This window comes from Xiphophorus maculatus, chromosome 20 (assembly GCF_002775205.1).
Source record: "Xiphophorus maculatus strain JP 163 A chromosome 20, X_maculatus-5.0-male, whole genome shotgun sequence".
Taxonomy (NCBI): Eukaryota; Metazoa; Chordata; class Actinopteri; order Cyprinodontiformes; family Poeciliidae; genus Xiphophorus; species Xiphophorus maculatus.
Genome location: NC_036462.1, coordinates 32,445,016 through 32,464,624, shown reverse-complemented (window position 1 = coordinate 32,464,624; position 19,609 = coordinate 32,445,016). Strand labels below are relative to the sequence as shown.

Sequence of the window (19,609 nt, the reverse complement as noted above, 5' to 3'; positions counted from 1 at the left end):
AAAGTCAGCAGAGAATAGCTTAAACAGTTTTAAATTGAAGAAACATTTGGTCTATTTGTGAAAACACAAAAGGGAGCATCGTCAATGTTTTGTTGACAGTAGATGAGCTTGTCTGCTCGGAGTGAAATATTCTGATTACACAATAACTAAAAATAAAAAAAACTGGTTTATGTCACTCTTAATTTTTCTAAGATATTGCTAAAATCTGACATCACCTCATGCTGGATGTATTTTTTCTACTAATCAGGTGAAACAACTCACCACAATTTCACAATTGTGTGGGGAATCTTTTTGACATATCAAAAATATTTTGTGCGCATTTGTAATGAAAATACGTAGGTGTGTACTTTCCATGGTAATGTGTGTGTGTTCCATGCATATGTACTTTCAATGACAGAAGTTATGTTGGTAAACTCGTGTAGGTTCCATCAATAAGTGAGTCAGCACACACACACACACACCCCAACATGCACACATGCATGCACTGCAGTAAAGTCTGGCAGCACATGGAGCCCTGGCACTCAGCAAGTAGAAAAAGTTTTTCTCCATTATGCTTCTTCGCACATTTTTCCCCTCCAACTTCCCACATCTGCAGCCAAAGAACTTTCTCCCACCGGTTCTCCATCCCGGGCATTCTCTTTTCCCCGTTCACCACCAAAGTAGTCTTAAGGCTCACTAAACTCCCAACGTTAACAGTTTTCGCCAGCGCGCTCGCAGCCAATCACAAATGAGCAGTGAGATTAGGAGAGGCGAGGTGAAACCGAGAGCTTCATTAAATACGAACCTGAGTCAGCAGCGGCGGCGGCAGCAAGCAAGTCTCGCTAGCGAGCGCACAGTGTGTGTGTGTTGGATGTGTGTATGTAGGTGGGATGCAAGTGGGAGCGAAGGGGGGGGAGAGGGTGTGCGTGACACGGGCGCAGACTGAACATAAAATTTCTGCATTCAAGCCCGCGTGTTTATTTGTGTGTGGCTTTAGGGATTGATGCCGTCTTTGGCTCGGCTCATGTGGGGGCAATTAGCTGAACCTCGCTCCAAGCTGCCTACGAGGAAAGGCAAAACCGCCCCCGGCTACACAGTACGTAGCTGTGTGTGTGTGTATGTGTATGTACATACCACCGAACTTCGGGGGGGGGGCTTCTTCTTTTTATCCCCTCTCTGCCATCCCATACATCCATCTAATCCCCGTCTGCAGATCTCCCACTCTGTACCCAATGGCTTTAGACCCTATGTGACACGCCAGAGAAAATCACATAGGAATAGAAAGCCATAAAACACAGCAGTGAGTCAGTCATGGTGGTATCAGGAGTAACATTTTCTCTCCTCACAATGATCCGCATCTGTGTGTGTGTGCGTGTCCCCAAAAGTGTGTGTGTATCTCTCCCAGTTCCATGGCTTTAATACCCTCAGCTTGTCTGACAGCTTACAAGGCCCTGCAGAGGTTTTACAACAGAGCTCAGACACTTCTCTCCCTCTCCCTCTCCCTCTCTCTCCTTTTCTGTCTCTCTCCACTCTCTATCCTTCGTGTCTCCCACATATCCCTATCTCACATCCTTCAACATCTCCTCCACCCCCATCCAAATCCGGCAAAACATTTCTTGTTTTGCCGGATTGTCGTTTCCAGGGGGGTGCTTTTACAGACCAATGCATAAGATGACACAGGTGAAAACACAGTTTATGGACCCTCTGAATTATTAAGCGGCTGAAAGTGGATGACTCAACGTTAACCAGAGAGGAAGAGGGAGGCGACTGCGGCACACGAGCGTCCGCAAGTGCAGCGGGGAGAACGGACAGCCGCGTGCCCGACGTTTGGTGGGACCGCGGAGTGGTTCAGCATACGGTCGGGTGTGTGTGGGGGGGGACACTGGCTGAAGGAAAACAGTGGATCAGTCATGAGTTTATTATGTAATCTGATAAAAGTTTTATTCATTCTGAGAGAGCTGTGTGCCCACATGTCCATGTCAACTAATTGGTTCAGTCACCTCAAAAGCAGTAACCCTGGCCATGAATTAAAATCGAGTTCAAAGGAAATTTCATGTATTTCTCAGAATAAGCACACTGATTGTATTTTTAAAGGGGCAGTGGTATGTAAAATCTACTTTTTTGAGCTTTACATCATGATGTTATCATGTTATTCCTTCATCAAAAACATACCTGAGAAATCAATTCATCTCCATGGCAACCATTCAGCTGTGCAAAACATCTTGGGTGGATCTAGTACGGCCTTAGTACTGTCTGAGTTTCTCCCTCACAGAGCAGCCCTCCCCACGCCTCCCACACTCAGCTCCTTCAGACTAGCCGACAGTAATTAGCAAATAAATGGTGGAACTGCGAGTTTTCTGAACTCATTACGGGAACTACTTCTCAGTGTAATAAAGGTAAAAAAAATTGCTAAAGGGTCACCTAGAGGAGTCATATTGTGATGACTTCCTGAAGGCAGAGTTTCAGCAGGAGTTTTTAAAGAGACATGTCCAGTTTTACGATGTTAAATGAACAAAGTCAAACTTCTTTTATGACATACTTCAACTGAATTAAACATATAGTTACTTAATTGTGCTACAACATGGCACTATGTCCCTGGAATACCCCTGCCATGTAACTTGGCACTTGCCTAGTTTGAAGTAATCTGATATTTAGTATATTATTTTGTGAAATGATGCACAACAGACAAGAATGCTAAGGTTTCTGCTAACTTATAGGCTTCTTATTTCTGGTTAATTGATGGTTGGGGAGAAACAATCAGAGGAGCCTTGTGGCTGATTGATGCGTTTGATAAACCTATTCAAGGACGAAGTCCAGTTGTCTGTTCTGTCTCAGTGCATTTCAACCCAACATCTTTATGTGTGTTAAAAATTAGACGTATGTCAATTGGCTAAATGCACTGCAGAGCTCACAATGTCTAGCAAGGAAATTTAGATTTAGGTCCGATTACAGACGGCTATCCTTACATGTCTGTGTAAAAACAGTTCAGCGTCTTTAGCTCATCCAAATGCTGCTGCCAGAGTCCTTACCATCACCATAAAATGGATGATACAGCACCAGGTCCTAAATCACTGCATTGACTCCCTGTAAAAGGGTAGATTTAAAATGTAGCTAATGGTGTTTAAAGAACTGAATGGTCTTTTGACAAAAAACATTTCCTAACTGCTCGCCAAGTTTAAACCATGTGGACTCCTCAGGTCAACAGAGACCTGCTTACTCTGTGTCTCCAGGACCTAAGCAAGGAGAGCCAAAGACATTGTGTCATGTTACAATGTGTTAATATTAAATCTGTATTCATTTAGCCCCAGAGAATTGCCCCTAACTGCTCCCACTTCGGCTCATTTCCACTAGCACCTACTTAGCATTGATTGGCCAGGCAGCGAGTCACCAGTTGTGGCACAAGAGTGACTACCTTACAATAACACAATTCACAACAGTGGAAACTCACAACAGTGACTGAGCATATTTGGAGTTTTGAAGAACAATGACAGACTGAGCAGAATGTTCTATTGTTTCCCTGTCTTCCATTGTTGTGTTGTATTGTGTTAGCGTCATGTACAGATTCCATCATGCTACTTTTCAGACTCTGTCGCCGAAAAGTAGCATGATGACAACTGTAATGGAAAACCAACCAACCAAACAGTGTAGAGTGTAAAAGTGCAGAAGCGCTTCTGGAAAAGGACTGCAGGTTACCTGTTAATGCAAATTTTACACATACCAAGGATGGTATTAAAAGTACTTTGCTGCCATCTCGTGGTCAAAAAGGTGTATTTCCTTATGACTAGCATGCTATAACAATCTCATATTAGACCAAGGAGAGAAAATATACAGGAACTCAAGCAGATTAAACTGTTTAAAACAATACAACATTGTTTCATCTTGTTTCATTGACCGTGGTTGTATTGTTTTGAAAGTCTCACCTAATTTTATGAATTGTTGCTATAAAAGTAGAATTAGCTTTTGTAGTAAAAAGGACTAAAGTAGTTTTGTTGTTTCATTCTTATTAATCTCCTTAAATAAAAAAACAAACATCTCACATTTTTGCCACTCCTTGCCAGCAATGTATCAGTTTTTGTTTTTGTTGATTTTTCTTATATTTAAGCTAAACTAACAAGCAAAAATCTTCAGCCCTGAAATATTTATGAAGAGAATCACCTTAATCACGAAGAATAATAGTGCAGATAAAAAAAAATGTATCTGCTGCATCAGAATATGTTGCTTTAGATGAAAAGAAAAGGTGAGTTTCTATATTTTAAGAGGCAACTCTATTGACAAACATGGGGATTTGAGAGTCAAAGGGCTGGAAAGACAAGCAGAGATGAAGGGTTTAAGAATGAAAGAGGAGCACTCAAAGAGTTTGGAGCTGGTAGGATGACTGTCAAAGTCATCTGTCCCTGTTTTAAATCCCAGTTTTTCAGCCCGCTGCCTGTGAACACGCACTCTGCCTCCCTTTATGTGATTATATGCATGGGTGTGTGTTTGTGAGCATTTAAGCTGATTTGAGTCTTATCGAGATCCACTGTGGAAACAGACAATGTGCCTTATTTGTTATCTTCTTGTTTGGACGAGGAGATAAGGCGATCAGTGTTTGCAGGAGCGCACGCAGGCATGCGAGCGTGTGCGTACTGTGTGTCCGTGCGTAAAGCATAGATAAGCTTAGCGTTGTGCCTTTCAGTTTCAGTGACAGAATCCTAATGTCGATCCCAGTGGTCAACACTCCAGAGACTTTCCACCCAGAGCGTTTTCCATTATTCAAAGTTACGACCTGCCTTTGGATGTAGGCTTCCTACGCCTTGCAGAAAGATGATTCTCTAAATGTTGTGCCCTTTCTTCTTCCCTTCATTGTGTTCCTTGTAGTCATGTGCGGATTGATGCTGAAATATCAGTACTTCCGATACCAGACCTTTAAGCTTTATGAAGATCGAATCTCAAAACAAAGCATCAGTACTTTTAATACTTTAGTTATTTGAGATAATGTATCTTAACAGCATGTTAGAAAGTAACTTAATTATAGAGATCTTGCCTAAACGAGACAGGATGGATGGGAACTACTTTTTCTACTACCTGATAAGGACGGTTTTCATTTTACAGTAGGCCTTAATAATTTAACAAGGATTTATTTCAGTAGGGTTATTATTTTTGCTATTTTTTTTAGTTTGCAACACTATTTTCACATATTTTGTATGACTTTCTGCTGTTCTTAAGTAACATAGCCATAGCAAATGAGGCTTCTACTTCAATGTAATTCTGTGTTTGAAATTAATTAATTATAGTAATGTCTTGTATTTTATGAAGCCAAGATTTAACAGGAAAATTAAGTGTTTGCACAAAGTATCGGATCGGTGTCGCCGATATCAGCTTCAATTTTACTGAGTATTTGATCGGAAAGGAAATGGTTGCTGTCTCACCACAAATGTCCTTGTTCCTTGCTGAGTTTTTATGCTTGTCTGTCTCCTGCCTGACTGCTACTGCTCTTCTCCCCTTATATTCTAATGTTGATTCTCAAATATGTCCTCTGCCCTTTCCTTCCTTGAATTCTTTCAAATTCAAGGAAATTGAAAGATATATCATGGATATCTACCACAATTCAGATACGATCAATATCAACAAAATTAAATCTGATAGAATTTTCACTCTTCACTCTTAGGAATGTAGACAGAGGAAAGACTTTAGCTTCTCAACATCTCACAGCCAGTTATGAAAGGTTGGTACATCAGCTAGCAATAACTTGCTATGTAACCTGTGCAGCAGCAGTGTTAGGTTGTCACCGACATACTTGGACAGGCTTCATTTCTCAGAGGTCCGAGGACTCAAAACGGACATATCTGTACATTATGAAGCTGCTCGGCAGGAAACAGCGTTCACGTTGTACTGTTTTGTATGTGACACCCAGCTGATAATGTTGAGTCGTCACAACCAGTCACGAGGACGCATGGCGTGACTGGCGCTCTCCGTTCTGCACCAATAGTTGAGCGGTGGCTGCCTTAGTGGAAGAGAAACCAGGCATGGGGCCCAACATGAACAAACAGGAGTGAAAAGTGTGAAGTCTGATATTAACGGCCAAATTTAGACACGTAAAGAAGAAATTCTATATATAAAATTTGTACTAACGTGTGTCTGACTCCTTGTACTGCAGCATAATTAGTCTCTGAGAAACATCTACTTTGCCTTCTCTACATTCTCCATCTTCTTTGTAAATTTACCAATAATTCAAAATTATTTGCTGCCCAGATATTTAGAATAGTTAAATGCAGTTGTACAACTGAGAAGAGGACCATTACAACCTAAAGAATGTTCAGAGTACATTATAAAAGCAGAAGAGCTCAGAAAACGTTTTGTTCTTACTTACATCTTGTTCCCCAGCAACTATTCCAAACTGTTCCCAGTTCACCCCCTCTGGCTGTGGTGCAGAAGTCTTATCTACTGGTGATTTCCCAGCCGCTGCATCCTTCTTTTGTTCCGAGTTTCACTCTCCGTACCATTATGTGAACACTGAAACCAGCGCAGATTCGGGAATTCTTTGCTAGTTTTTTGGTACCTGGACAAAGCTTTTACCTGTACAGGCTGCATTCCTGCCCCAACCTCCACCTCGTTTTGTCTTCCACTCCTCCCATTTTCTGTTTTTCCGACTCCTTCTCGCTGCCGCTCTCTCCCTCGTCCAACACAAAATGCCCTCTGTCCAGTTCTCAGGTACACTGTCCTGCGCCGCCCTCCCCCCAAAATCACAGATTAACTGAAGACCACAACTTCACCAGCAGCCCTGCTCCTCCAAAGGTTCAGTGCTTACAAAACTCTGCATCCAAAAGGGAAATATGGTTGGAAATAATCTGTGACATTCTGTCACTGTTTGGTATTCAAGACGTTTCATCAGGTGTGGTTATATTCAGGTGAGGTTCAGTATGGTGGAGTCCCAGTCTGTTCTAATGGCTAACTGTCTCCCAGGCCCAGCAAACAAAGAGCCTATTGACTCTGTAACACACAGGAGCTTTCTCTCTTCTCCACAGGCCTCTGCTTTGTGCTTGTCTCCAACACACACACACGCATCTCTAACTTCCCCCATACACACATGAGAAATCAGTCCAACATCACCACTCCACCTGTTCTCAGTTCTACCTGCCAACCACTGCTTCGCTTTATCATCCAAATCCTTTACTTATTCTTTCACAATGCTTTTGCAATTCACATCTGAAATATGTTTAACGTATTGAGACATTCTCCAGATGGTCAACAGCAGCTTAATGGTGTTGAAAGAGGTAGCTGGTCGTGTTGTGTATAACAATATAAGGAAACATCGAAAATATTTTTCTGGGCTTTAAAATCTATATTAATATTGCCTACATGGAGAATTGTTAAAATAAATATGAATATCATGATAGTGGACAGCAGGAGTAGGCAGCACTAAGGCGCTATTGGTAGCACTGTTGCCTTGAAGCAACAAGGTTCTGGGTTTCTATCCAGGTCTGTTTTGCATGGATTTTGCATATTCCTATATGGAATCCACTTGATACTCATTTCCTTCAGTGCTCCATCTGGAATGAAGCTATGAAGCTCAGTTTCTCTGGTTGAATTTCATCGGGGCCAATCACCAAACAGAAGGAGAAGTTCTGAACAATGATTTTTCTGTGCTGTTTTACAATTGCAGTCTGCCTATGGTTGTAGTTTAAAGTAGTTGTAGACTAAAGTACTGAATGGCTTTAGTTGTAGTGACTAAAGCCATTTAGTCAACATTTCTCTCAAGAAGACATTGAGACGGAGCATTTCCTGCCTCTGGTACTAAATCCACCAATTCGACCGGAAGGACCCTAAACACCTGTTGCCACCGACACCGGACCCTAAACAGCACAGCTGTTGCTTAACCGGACACAGTGTTACAGACACTGTGAGAAACATTAAAGACAAGCAGCTCTAATGGAGCTATTACTACTCGACATGTTAACGGAGCTCGAAAACCGATACTGAATGTAAAACCACTACAACACCGGAGAGGATCGGACCCATGGAGCTGTTGCTGAACCAGACAAAGAGCTGTAGAAGTATTTACCGGATCACACCGTCCGACCTGGGCTACATGTCATTCATTGTTCAAAATGAAGCTGAAGGCAGCAGTAAATCACCAGCTCCTACGGCCAACTCTGTCCTCTTCGTCTCTTTGGTCCTCCTCACCTTCATCACCTCTTGTGATTTCTACATTCCTATCGATTTCAACGGGCTCTGGTTCAACTTGAAAAGGCTTAATAATGTTACTTATCATTGTTTTGGCTGGACGGAGACAGGCAGTTGGACCATTAGATGTCATTTACCCAGAATTTATCTCCTCGTTAGTACAGTGGTGAGTATCCCCGCCTGTCACGCGGGACACCGGGGTTCGATTCCCCGATGGGGAGTGAAGTTTGTTTCAGGTCCCTCTTGAAAATGAGATCTAGATCTCAACGGGGTTTACCTGATGAAATAAATAAATTAAAAAATGCATTGCGGCATGAACAACATGGCAATGTTTGTGTGACAATATTTAAACTGAATAACCTACAGTGTTACTACTGTATTGTTTTTACATCAGAAATAAATATTTTCCAATTAGTAGTTGTAATTTGCTGTTACAACTACTCATGGATCCCGTTACACTCAGCTCAGAACATGAGGAAGGTCATTAGTTTCTCTCACGAGGATTTAGTGATCCTCGTGAGAATCTGATTTCTTTTAAAGACAACTGGCATCTTTAACAAAATCAATCTCCTTATAATCGGAATAAATAACTTATTTCACAGCCTTGCGAATGTACTGGTCCTGAACACTGATTTTCCCCTTCAAACAGAATGATTATTTTAAGGTAGCTGTAGTCTTATAGAAAGCAGCATATCCTATAAGTGAGGAAGCATTTCAAACTCTAATCTGCGCCTGTACCTACTTTGCATGTAGGTGGTGGTGGAAAAGTGTTCCAACTCACAGGATTAAATCAGTGAACTAAAACTCACAAAGTCTCAGTGTTATTTGTATTTGAAAAGCCTGACATTCTAAATGTGAGAAAAAAACAATCCAACAACACTAAAGTAGGGGCATGCGAAGGAACGAGAAAGAGACCGAGTCAGAAAGACTGAGCGAGAGGACACCCTGCCCTAGATATCCGCCTCTAAGCTGCTCTCTATGCAGACATGGCAACGGGACGCATGAGGCGAGCGCTGGAGTGGAGATGAGAGGAAAACACAAAGATGGTCAGACGAAAAAATGTGTAACGGACAGAAAGTCAGGCCAGAGGAAGGATTAGTGATCAAAGAAAGCCAGCAGCCATCCTGAAAGCCTACTGAACTCTCTCTCACACACACAAGTATGTCTTTCTATCTTCACAAGGACTTTGGATTGACTTCCATTCATTTTTTATTCATTTCTACTGCCCAACCCTGACTTTTACCCTACACCTAATAATTAACAGTGCATGCCTAACACTAAACCTGACCTAAATTTAATTCACACCTTACCCCTAATAAATAACCTTAAACAGTATGTCTGACCTTAACCAACATCTAATTCACACCCTAAACAAGGGGGTCCACCATATTAACACCAGGCTTTGGTCCATATGAGGCCCATCGGTCTTCATAAGATTAGTAAATATGCCAGAGAAGGTCCTTAATAGGATAGCTGAACAAATACACAGATAGACACACACACACAAAACTAAAAACTTATATCAGTCCTTATTACGTCACTTATTCATATCTGGTTACCATTAATGTGTCAAGCCTAACCTAAACTCCAACCATAACCCAGGTCTAAACCCTGGGTTATGGTATTACCTTGGCCCACAGCTTAACCAAGAACAAAGAAATTAGGATTTCCATTAAATCTTGAAAAAGTTACCCTTTCATCCATCCATTATCTCATTATATAGTAATGGATTTATAATCCAGAATCAGGATGTGTGAGAAGCATCCCAAGCAGGGAGACCCAGACTTCTCTCTCCGTGGCCACTCTGGCCTGCTCTCCAGGGAGAATCCCAAGGAGTTCCCAGGCCAGCCCAGAAACATAGTCCCTCCATGTCCTAACAGAGACCAAGAGGTTTTCCTCTGGGTCTCCTTCTGGTGCCTGGAACACCTCACCAGGGAGGCGTACATCCTGATCAGATCCCTGAGCCATGTTCCACTGGTTCCTCTCAATGCGGAGGAGCAGCAGCTCTAATGTGAGTCCCCCCTGGATGACCAAGCTTGTTACTTTGTCCTTAAAGGAGAGCCCAGACACCCTGCGGAGGAAACTTGTTTTGACATACTCTATCCTCGATCTTGTTTTTTGGTCACTACCTGAAATTTGTGACAATAGGTGAGGATAGGAACATAGATTGACCGGTTCATTCAGAGTTACGCCTTCAACACGACAAACTGGTACAGCGCTTGCATCATTGCGGATGCGGCAACAATCCACCTTTTGCTTTCCCTTTCCATTTTTCCTTTCTTTGTGAAGACATTCCTAAGATACTTAATCCCTCCACTTCGGGTAGAACCTCGTCCCTGACCACGGACTCACTACTTTTGGGATGGGCTAAAGGGTCAGGTGCTATGTAGGATGGGCAGTTCCCAAAGGTCTGTAGATTCAGAGCATCATATTCAACGTTTTTATTGGATTAGATTTTTGCCCTCCCTATTCTTAGGTTTGGTGAGAACAGCCTCATTCATTTGCATTACCAATATTTTGGAGACTATAGAAAGAAACACAAATATGTGTGTAGCTTCTTGCAGCACTTTGTTCTGGGTTCAAGTCCCTCCCTGGGGTCCTTTTGCATGAAGTTTGGATGTTCTCCCTGTGTATGTGTGGGTTTTCTCTAGGTAGCTAGGCTTCCTCCCACAATCCAAACACCTGATTGTTGACTGTCCTTAGCTGTGCAGGGTTGTTTGTCGTGTGTCTCTCTGAAGCTATATTTCCATTAACCATAACATTGCGCAGATTAGAAGTATGAAAACAAATTCACCTAATGCAAACGCACCAATTTTGGAGAAAAAAAAAAAACGAAGAAAAAAAGTCGGCCGTATGGAAATTATCGTGTTTGGCAAAACTGCAATGGAAGCACATTTTTTCACATCACACAAGTCATGTGATCACCAGCTGGATGTTACTGCTGGCGGAAAAGACAAAGAAGACGACAGGAAATGGGAGGAGGATGTTGGTGCGGTGTGTTTTCAAATAACTGTGTGAACTAAGTTATTCATGGGTGATCTTAATTGCATTCCTTATTTAATGGAAACGGCTCAATTGTGTTTTTTCAATGTTAATGCAATCTTGATATGCAATAGATAATGGATGATTACAGAGCTGCTACTCAACCTTGTGCCAGTTTAACTTTGTTTTGTACAACTTCAGTTGCCTTTTCTCTTGAGATGATGCCAAGGGAAACACAATTCATGCATCTGCCTTTCCACCCCACAAGGAAATTCAGAGGCAGATGCTAAGCATGTGAAAAGCTTTTAATTCCTCCTCAACCTCTGCCTTCTTCACTTTGACGAGCTGCTGATGAGGAGATAAAAACAACAGGCCGGAGATACCAATTAGGCCATCAAATGGCGGCAGCAACAATCTGCAGCACTCCTCCACTTCCCAGAGGAGTGCTGCTGGGGGGGGGGAAGAAACAAAAGAAGAAACGGCAATGGCGGAAGGAAGGGAAGTGAGGAGCTGTGAGGAGGAGGAGGAGAAGACGAAGAAGAAAACTTTGTAGGAGCTCAGATCTAATCAGGGAATCCTCCCTCTCAATATCACAGCGTGCAGCGGCACAAGGTAACATAGAAACACACTCTCAGAAACACACAAACACCCTCTCTGTCAGCGGCTTGACCTCCACCGGCTGATCTCGCTCCTTGGTATTCCATCGCCCTCCCACCGGCTGACCTGATTGGCTAATGACGGCTCATTTATCTTGATGCAGCACCTGCGGTGTCGAAAAGGTGTGTGTGTGTGTGTGTGGGCGTGTGCGTGCTTGCGCGCTAGATAAAGTGTGTTTCCAAATGTCTCCATGTGTGCACATGAAGCTCGGCTAAGAACGTTGTTGCTTCTCCTGGGAATGCTGAACACAAGAAGCTAGAGGATGGAATCAGAGGGGAGGAGGTGATGTGTAAGAACGGAGAGGCAGTGATAAATTAGGAAATGGGAGTAGATGGAAGAAAAAAGCAGGAGAAGAGGATATGAGTACAGAAATAGGAGGGGGAAGATGACAAAAGGAGCCGGAAGAAAGAAGAATAAAAAGATAAAGGAGAATAGCATGGGGAGGAGTGATGAAATAAAACATACAAACAAAAAATCCAATAGAAGAGAAGGAGAGGAAGAAACAAACAACCACAGCCATGACTGGAGGAAGAGGGGGGTCAGAAAGATGGGAAGTTTGGAAGCAGGATTGATGTATGTTTTATTCACTTACCACTAATGCTTCTTTAATTATCGCAGTTGAAATCATCAGTCAAGTAGGATGACTGAGTGTGTGTGTGTGTGTGTGACAGGCTCTGTAATGTGTCTATTACTGAGAAACCCTCAATTATCTAGTGGGGAGACATAATGGAGGATGGCCAAAGTGAGGGGAGACAAAGAATTCTGTGCATCTACGTGGAAAATAATCCCGTCGTTTATCAGTTCATCAGATTGAAGTTCTGTTTGAACCTGGTCTTACCAGGTGAAAAAATTTAAAAAAAAACCTAAAGACGTATATGAGTAAGATCATCTTCATACGTCATTAGTGGTGCTTATTTACAGGAAATAGGAAGAGAATAATGGGGGGAATTCAACCCTGGAACGCTTATATCAAAAACTAAGGCTACGTCCACAGTGCAGGAAAATGCAACTCAAATCTGATTTTGTTGTTTTTTTTCCCCAAATGCGACCTTTTCACTGCAGTCTGAATCTAGTTTGCAGGAGAACTGGATTCTGGAGAACTGAACTCACCCGAGTTGGGTAAGTTGGGTTTGATGATTTGACATCATCAAACCATTCTTACCATTGACAACAATAGGCCAAACCAGACATAGCTAAAGCAACCCTAGTGTAGTTGCTATGGCACTGATTGTTGGCCAAGCAGTCTGAGGCTATTTGTAACATACACACCTGCTTCTGGGCAGGCAAAAGACAAGCATAATACTTCAATATGTTAATATTGTTTCATAAAAACATTACCATTTTGTTCAGTACTGTGGGTCCTTCTTTAAGTTCACATTCACAGAGTCTGGTTTCTTCTCATGCAGAATTATGATGCATGTCACATCAATAAAGTAAAAGTCAGATAGAATACGACCTGACCGTTCAGACGGCAGACGCTTTGATATATCCAAATTAGTACCACATGCGAAAGTGGCCCGGATCGGATGCTTTGGGGGGGTGAATGATCAGAATTGGGCCGTTCAGACTGCAGTGAAAAAGTCGCATTTGAGCAAGAAAACCAAAATCTGGTTTGAGTTCCATTTGCTTGCTTTGTGAACGTAATCTTAGTTTTTGACATAAGCGCTTTTTTTTACAAAAAAAAAAACGTGACAGAAAAACTCGTCTGTTCAACTGTAGTAGCGCACTTAATGAATGAAATGTTGTCATGGTTTGGCTAACTTTGCTCTGTGGCATTTGGTAAAAATCCAACCAATGAATGAATTTCCACTCTTGTTTCATTTTCTATTTTCTGTTCGTAGTGGAACACTACGTTCTCTGGGGATGCAACACAAAAGATACTTTTAGGGTCTGTAGAAAATATCAAGCCAAGGAGAACAGAACTGACAATGTTACAAAAACATATAATATCTGCCTGATGGTTAGCATAGGCTGCTATAAAATTCTCATGATACAATAACGTTGAGTAAAAACAGACCAAGAAGCTCGAAGAAAATGATCACCTCAGCCAAGGCGGCATTTGTGAAGGTTGGTCCAGAATTATTCATACACTTGGCAGATTTTGATTTGCATATATTTTTATTGAGCCTAGAGTTTTGTTTCTGATAAACAAATTGCCACCCTGTCCTTCATACAACAGTATAAAACATTCAAACACTTTGCATAGTGTCTAATTAAAGTAAGTGTAGACACAAGGAATAATATAATGGACAATTTTAGAGGATTTGAAACCTTGGTGTACTGTCAATCCAGTCTATATCTCCCTGGTAGTAGAGCTGAACAATAAATCAATAAGAATATACAGTATATACCCACAGACGCATGACTGATATCAATAGATAATATGTCTGATAGAATATTCTCAAAACTGCGATCCAGAACTACACAGGATTCTGGGGGACGCAGGCAGAGGAAAGACTTTAGCCGTTCAACCTCTCACCGCAAAGCTGGTGGCATCAACTAACTTAACTCGCTCTTTGGTTACCTAGCAACAAGTCGCTGAGTAACTTCTACAGCAGCAGTTTCAGAGTTTGTCATCTTGCCTCATGACTGCTTAAAAATGCAACAACGTGGAGAGAAAATTGTGGATAAAATGAGAAAGCTTCAGATACTTAAAATTAAAAAAAAAACCTAATCCACAATTATCAATATCGATTGATATGAAACGCGTGGTATCGTGGTTTGTTTTTCAGCCATATCGTCCAGGTCTAACTAATGATGTGCTGCATTTGATTTCTCATGTGGATTTTTACTTTCTGGTCAAAAATACAGAAAGAATATCCAACATATTTGTACTTCTGCCAAAAAGACAACAACATTTTGAATAGCCTAAACCTCAATTTCTAAAAAATTCAGTACAAGTTTTTTTATTAGCGCTTCTCTCAGTCTGTAAAATAGAAAACCATGATGCAATCATCCCTATTCTTACTTGTAGTCCTTTATTGCCACTAACAGTCAGCGTTACAACAGTTAGCAAATCCCACCGGTCTTCTTGCAACCAGAACATGTAAAGTCAGATATGACTTCTGATGCAGATCAAATGTTCCAAAACGGAAAGTTGCGACAGTGGGTCTTACACTAGTTGCAGTTTGCATTTCTGCCACTAGGTGTGGATAAAAGTGCTTTTTTTAAAGTTTGGTCAAGCAAGTTATTAGGTTGAAGGTGAAGGAAAATCGATACTTAAAAGTAAGTTAAGCCGAGTCAAACTCAATCCTTCCATTGTGTTTTCTAACAAGTCACGAAAAGAAGGTAATTCATTTTGCTCACCTCTTTAAGAGGTACGGTGTCCCATAGACTGTAATCAGTCCACGTAAATCCTTAGTGGGGAGAGAAACTGCTTCATGCTTTCGGTCGCTGTGCATCGACCGTAATCAGCCCGTACATTATGGTTTCCTCCTGCCTATGTTCTCCTTGCTGCATCCTCTTTCCCTGCTGACTGCAGGGGAAAGGAGGGTTTGCATACATTATGCCTTCTTTTGTTCTTTACTGTCAGTTCATTGTCAAACAAAAAGAAAAGGAAAAAATAGAGAGAGCAGAGAGAGAAAAAAAGGGGTGTAGAGGACAAGTAGGTCTTACTGTGACACCAGCCCTGGTTAGGTAGGAGAGATGGGCTTCACCACCACCACCTCCTCTCCTCTCCTCTCCTCTCCTCTCCTCTCCTCTCCTCTCCTCTCCTCTCCTCTCCTCTCCTCTCCTCTCCTCTCCTCTCCTCTCCTCTCCTCTCCTCTCCTCTCCTCTCCTCTCCTCTCCTCTCCTCTCCTTGTTTGTTCTTATCTTTCATTTTCTGTTTAAACCCAGGTGCTACTTATCTTATCCCACCCCTACAACTCCTTCCCCATTCCACTTATCTCTCACTGTCTTGTCACAAACTCAGAGTCTGACATATGAACACACACTCACTGCTTCAACCCGTCACCCCCCTCCCATCCTCCTATCATTCTTTGTTTTTTTTTTCCCCCTCTGCCACATCATGTCTTCTCGTCGCCTGTCCAGCACCGCCGGAGGCAGCTGGTGGGCTGTGACCTATCCTATCACTGCTCCTGGATCAGGCCTGTCATACGTGCATGTGGCAGGTAGACAGACAGGTGGGCAGACAGTCGGGGCGGTCGGAAACTCGTCGGCTTCAGATCCGTATCTCAACTCCAGCCTGAGATTCTTAATCCGTCCGTGGGAGGTGGAACGGAGCGATCCATACGGCTTAAGCCGCCTGGAATCTTTTACAAAGTTTGACTGTTCAGAAGCGATTTATCGCTTTCACGTCATCGCAGCTCATCCCATGTTTATTGGCGGTTTGTCTTACAGGTGAAATTTGCTTTAAACATTACGGATGTCCTTTTCTGTCCTCTGGGAATTTGTGATTGCAGGATTTGGCGAGCTTTGCCGATTGGTTTTTCCACCTTCTGTTTAATTTCGTTGCATTAAAGCAATCTTTTAAACTTTTCACTTTGTTATTCTCATTCCCTTATATGTTGAGTGCAGTAGCTGCTGGCAGCAGCAGGAGGGAGGGAGGATAGCAAGGCTGCATGTGCCGAGCGCTTCGTCCTGATTTAGAACCAGATCTATTTCTGTTCGCTCTTCAACCCCGCCGGGAAACTTTCAAATCTGCCACGGACAAGCATATGTGTATGTGTGTGGGCGTGCGCGGGGTGTGTGTGTGTCGTGGGGGTAAGGGGGGGGGAGGGGTAGTGGAAAAGAGAGCAACAAAGATAAGGGTTGAAAGAAGCGAAGAGAGATCGTTTAATGTATAAATCATTTCTGTGAAAATTCGTAATTAGTACGCAAGAGCCGGCCTAAGAACTGGAATTCCAATTAAGTCCCTGAAATGAAATGAGTTAGCGTCAGGACGGAGGGGGGGTTGGAGACGGAATAAAGAGATGAGAAAGTGGGGAAAAATGGAGCGAACACTTCGCGGGCTCCAAGTGGAACGATCTGGTTGGGGGAAAAGATTCAAGCTGTGGTCAGTCATTCTTAACCAGAACACGTACTGACTGAGCCAGGCTCACCCTGTGGCACCAACTCCAAAACACACACACACACACACAGACGGAAATGACACCAACAAAATCTCAGCTCCATATCTACTCCAAATGTCACCAGTGCCACCTTTGACCCAAACTGCTAAGCCCAACTCCTTCCACCGCTGTCACTAGTTCCGCACACAGACGTCCCGAGGTAACGAGACCAGAGGAGGAAAAATTGTGGAATAAAACGGACGACAAACAAACACTCACCTCCGAGCCGCCGCTGCGTCTGTCCAACTGGCTGAATCCTCACACTCACACATGCACTTGTGGTGAGTGCCCACACACGTGCACGCTCCACAGCAAAGTGTGTGGGGGGGTGTATGCGTGCGTGTTTGTGTGTGAGGCTGGACTCGATGGAGCTGTGCAGTAGGAGTATGAGCGTGAGGAGGATGACGATGAGGAAGAGGAAGAGGGAGATGTATGGTGGGAAGATGGAGAGAATGGAGAGAAGAAAAGACAGTGAGTTATACGCCACAAGATTCTGAACAGAGCGCTGACAAAACTGCCGGATACACCAGGAACACGTTAGAGTCCCCATTTTGTTAATTGTGTGTAGGAAAATGTCTACGACAATCTGATTGGTTCTTTTTGGTGAGTTTGCGTCAGGTCTCTGAGACTTGGCAACTAGTCTCCGAGTGAGGCGGAGCGAAAAGCCTCCCATTCATGTCCTAATCTCCTCCAACAGGGCCGCATGTGGCCAGCATGGCAACACATCCCAGGTTTTCCCACTTCAACACCTCCGCTCCGTCTTCCTCATCCTCGCCTCAACAAGTCTCTTCATTGTTTTAAGTCGTACAGAGGAGTTCACTTCGGGAACTCGCAGAAATAAATCCTTACAAGCTGGCGAGTGAAAACGAAATTTTAGCATCAAGGCAAAGATCTTAGAGGATGTCAAAATTGTTTTCTAATTAGCTAAACATTGGTACTTTCTTTACCAAAACCAGCAAACATTTTTTTCTATAACCTTTAATCGCAATATTTTACCTACAATATAGAACTTCTGGTCGGTTTGACCAATCATTGCCCGGATTTTGCATTCTCCTCCTAATCTATTTCCATTTTGTACCCACGCATCTAAGCATTATATTTCAGTATATTTCTTTGGCTAACTGTTTTTGATCACTTAATTAGAGAAATTATCATAGATATATTTAAATTTCTTGTTTTTCACCGATTGTGGTTCCAGTCCTGGTTGGATCTGTCTGCACTCCTGCAGTATGAGAGACCATGACCTTCAGATCCAGGAGAGGTAACATTTATCCATATCGCCTAACTGCATTTTGTTACTGAAGAATATGAACAAAAAAAAAAAAAAAACAGAGAAAAATGGAACAATCAAAGTTAGTGCAAAACATTCCCCTTGGCATTTTCTTGCTTGTATGTGAGAAAGTTGTTTCTGATAATAAAAAAAAATATTTAAAAAAACTGCCAAAGTAGCAAAAGGTCAAAGTGGGAAAACGACATAAATATGGACGCAATAACGATTTTCACCTTCTTTAGCCACACAAAACAAACAAAACGATATTTAAACCACGTACAACTTGGAAAAGTCCGAGAAAACCAACTACGCCTGGGTCGTCTTTTGAACATAACCCACATAACCCGATCAGAACATTTCTTCAGCAAGTTTCAACTCTAGCGTTGAGACAAAATACACAACACAGAGCATCACTGCACACACACTCTGCTCCAGGTGTGTGTGTGTGTGTGGGTGTAATTGTGCCTCTGTCCTCTGTCTTCGGCAGAGAAAAGCCAATCTCCACGTCCAATTATTTGCCTCTCAAAGGCAGACAGACGGGGGAGTCGGGAGAATACAGCACATGGGGCTGAAGGGAGAATTAGTTAGACTTACAGAAAGTGAAAGACAGAGAGATTCTTTGAGGGTCTGCACTGGGGGGAATTAATTAGAATGAAAAAAGGCATAGTGGGGGGTTGAGGAGGAGGAGGAGGAAAAGGCTCGTCTTCGCCCAAGTCCTGGAAATGGCTTCACAATTAGTCAAAGTCCCAAACAGAGCCTGTGGACAAAACTGGAGCCGCAGCTGCAGAGCGGGAGACGAACACCCGAATGGAGAACGCCGAAAGCGACAGAAGAAAGCGCTATAGTTGTTAAAGAGACATGATTGGCAAGAGAACGTCATAAATATAGATTTTTTCTTCTTTCATTGTGAGTCTTCGTACCCTCTCGAGGCGATCGCTGCCCGTCCCGTTTTCTCAGCCCCGTTAATCTTCTCCTCTCCTCTCCTTCCTTCTGCAGCCTCCTTCTGCGCGCCGCCGTCCGGGATATTCCATCAAAGGAGGCTCCGGCTGCAGGCGGACGGTGGTGTCGCCGGGCTCCACATGCGCTCCACACTTTGCTGTCTTCTTCCTCTTCGTCTCTTCCACTTGTCGACTGGAGAATGTTTCTTTCTTCTCTGTGGTGGTGACACATGGCGTGTGTAGTGTGTGTGGTGGTGGTGGTGATGATGGGGGTGATGGAGGGCACGGAGGAGTGAAAGGAAGGACTCGGGACAGAATAAATGGAATGAATAAATAAGGGTTAAAAACCGAGGGAGGGAAGTGCAGCAAGTGTGGGCAGTCGGAGCGGCGAGCGGGGAATGACGGGAAGAGGCAGGTGGAATGGGTAGTGACACATCGCGGAGGTGTGTGTCTGCGTGTGTGAGTTGTGTCAGAGCACGGGGGCTGTCCCTCCAGCCGACACACCGCCGACAAGGAGGAGGAAGAGGAGGAGGAGGAGGAAGCGGTGAGGTAACGGAGGAGGACCGGAT

At 43.1% G+C, this 19,609-nt stretch overlaps 1 long non-coding RNA gene across 1 annotated transcript in view; it reads right to left on the bottom strand.

The window, feature by feature from the left end:
* Positions 1-19,111, bottom strand: part of LOC111605851 — a 31,462-nt gene extending 12,351 nt beyond the window's left edge. The window contains exons 1-2 of the long non-coding RNA XR_002751859.1: positions 19,023-19,111; positions 17,052-17,203 (exon numbers count right to left, since the gene is read on the bottom strand). This is a non-coding gene — a long non-coding RNA (uncharacterized LOC111605851). The remainder of the gene's footprint in view (positions 1-17,051; positions 17,204-19,022) is intronic.
* Between the last annotated feature and the right edge of the window lie 498 nt (positions 19,112-19,609).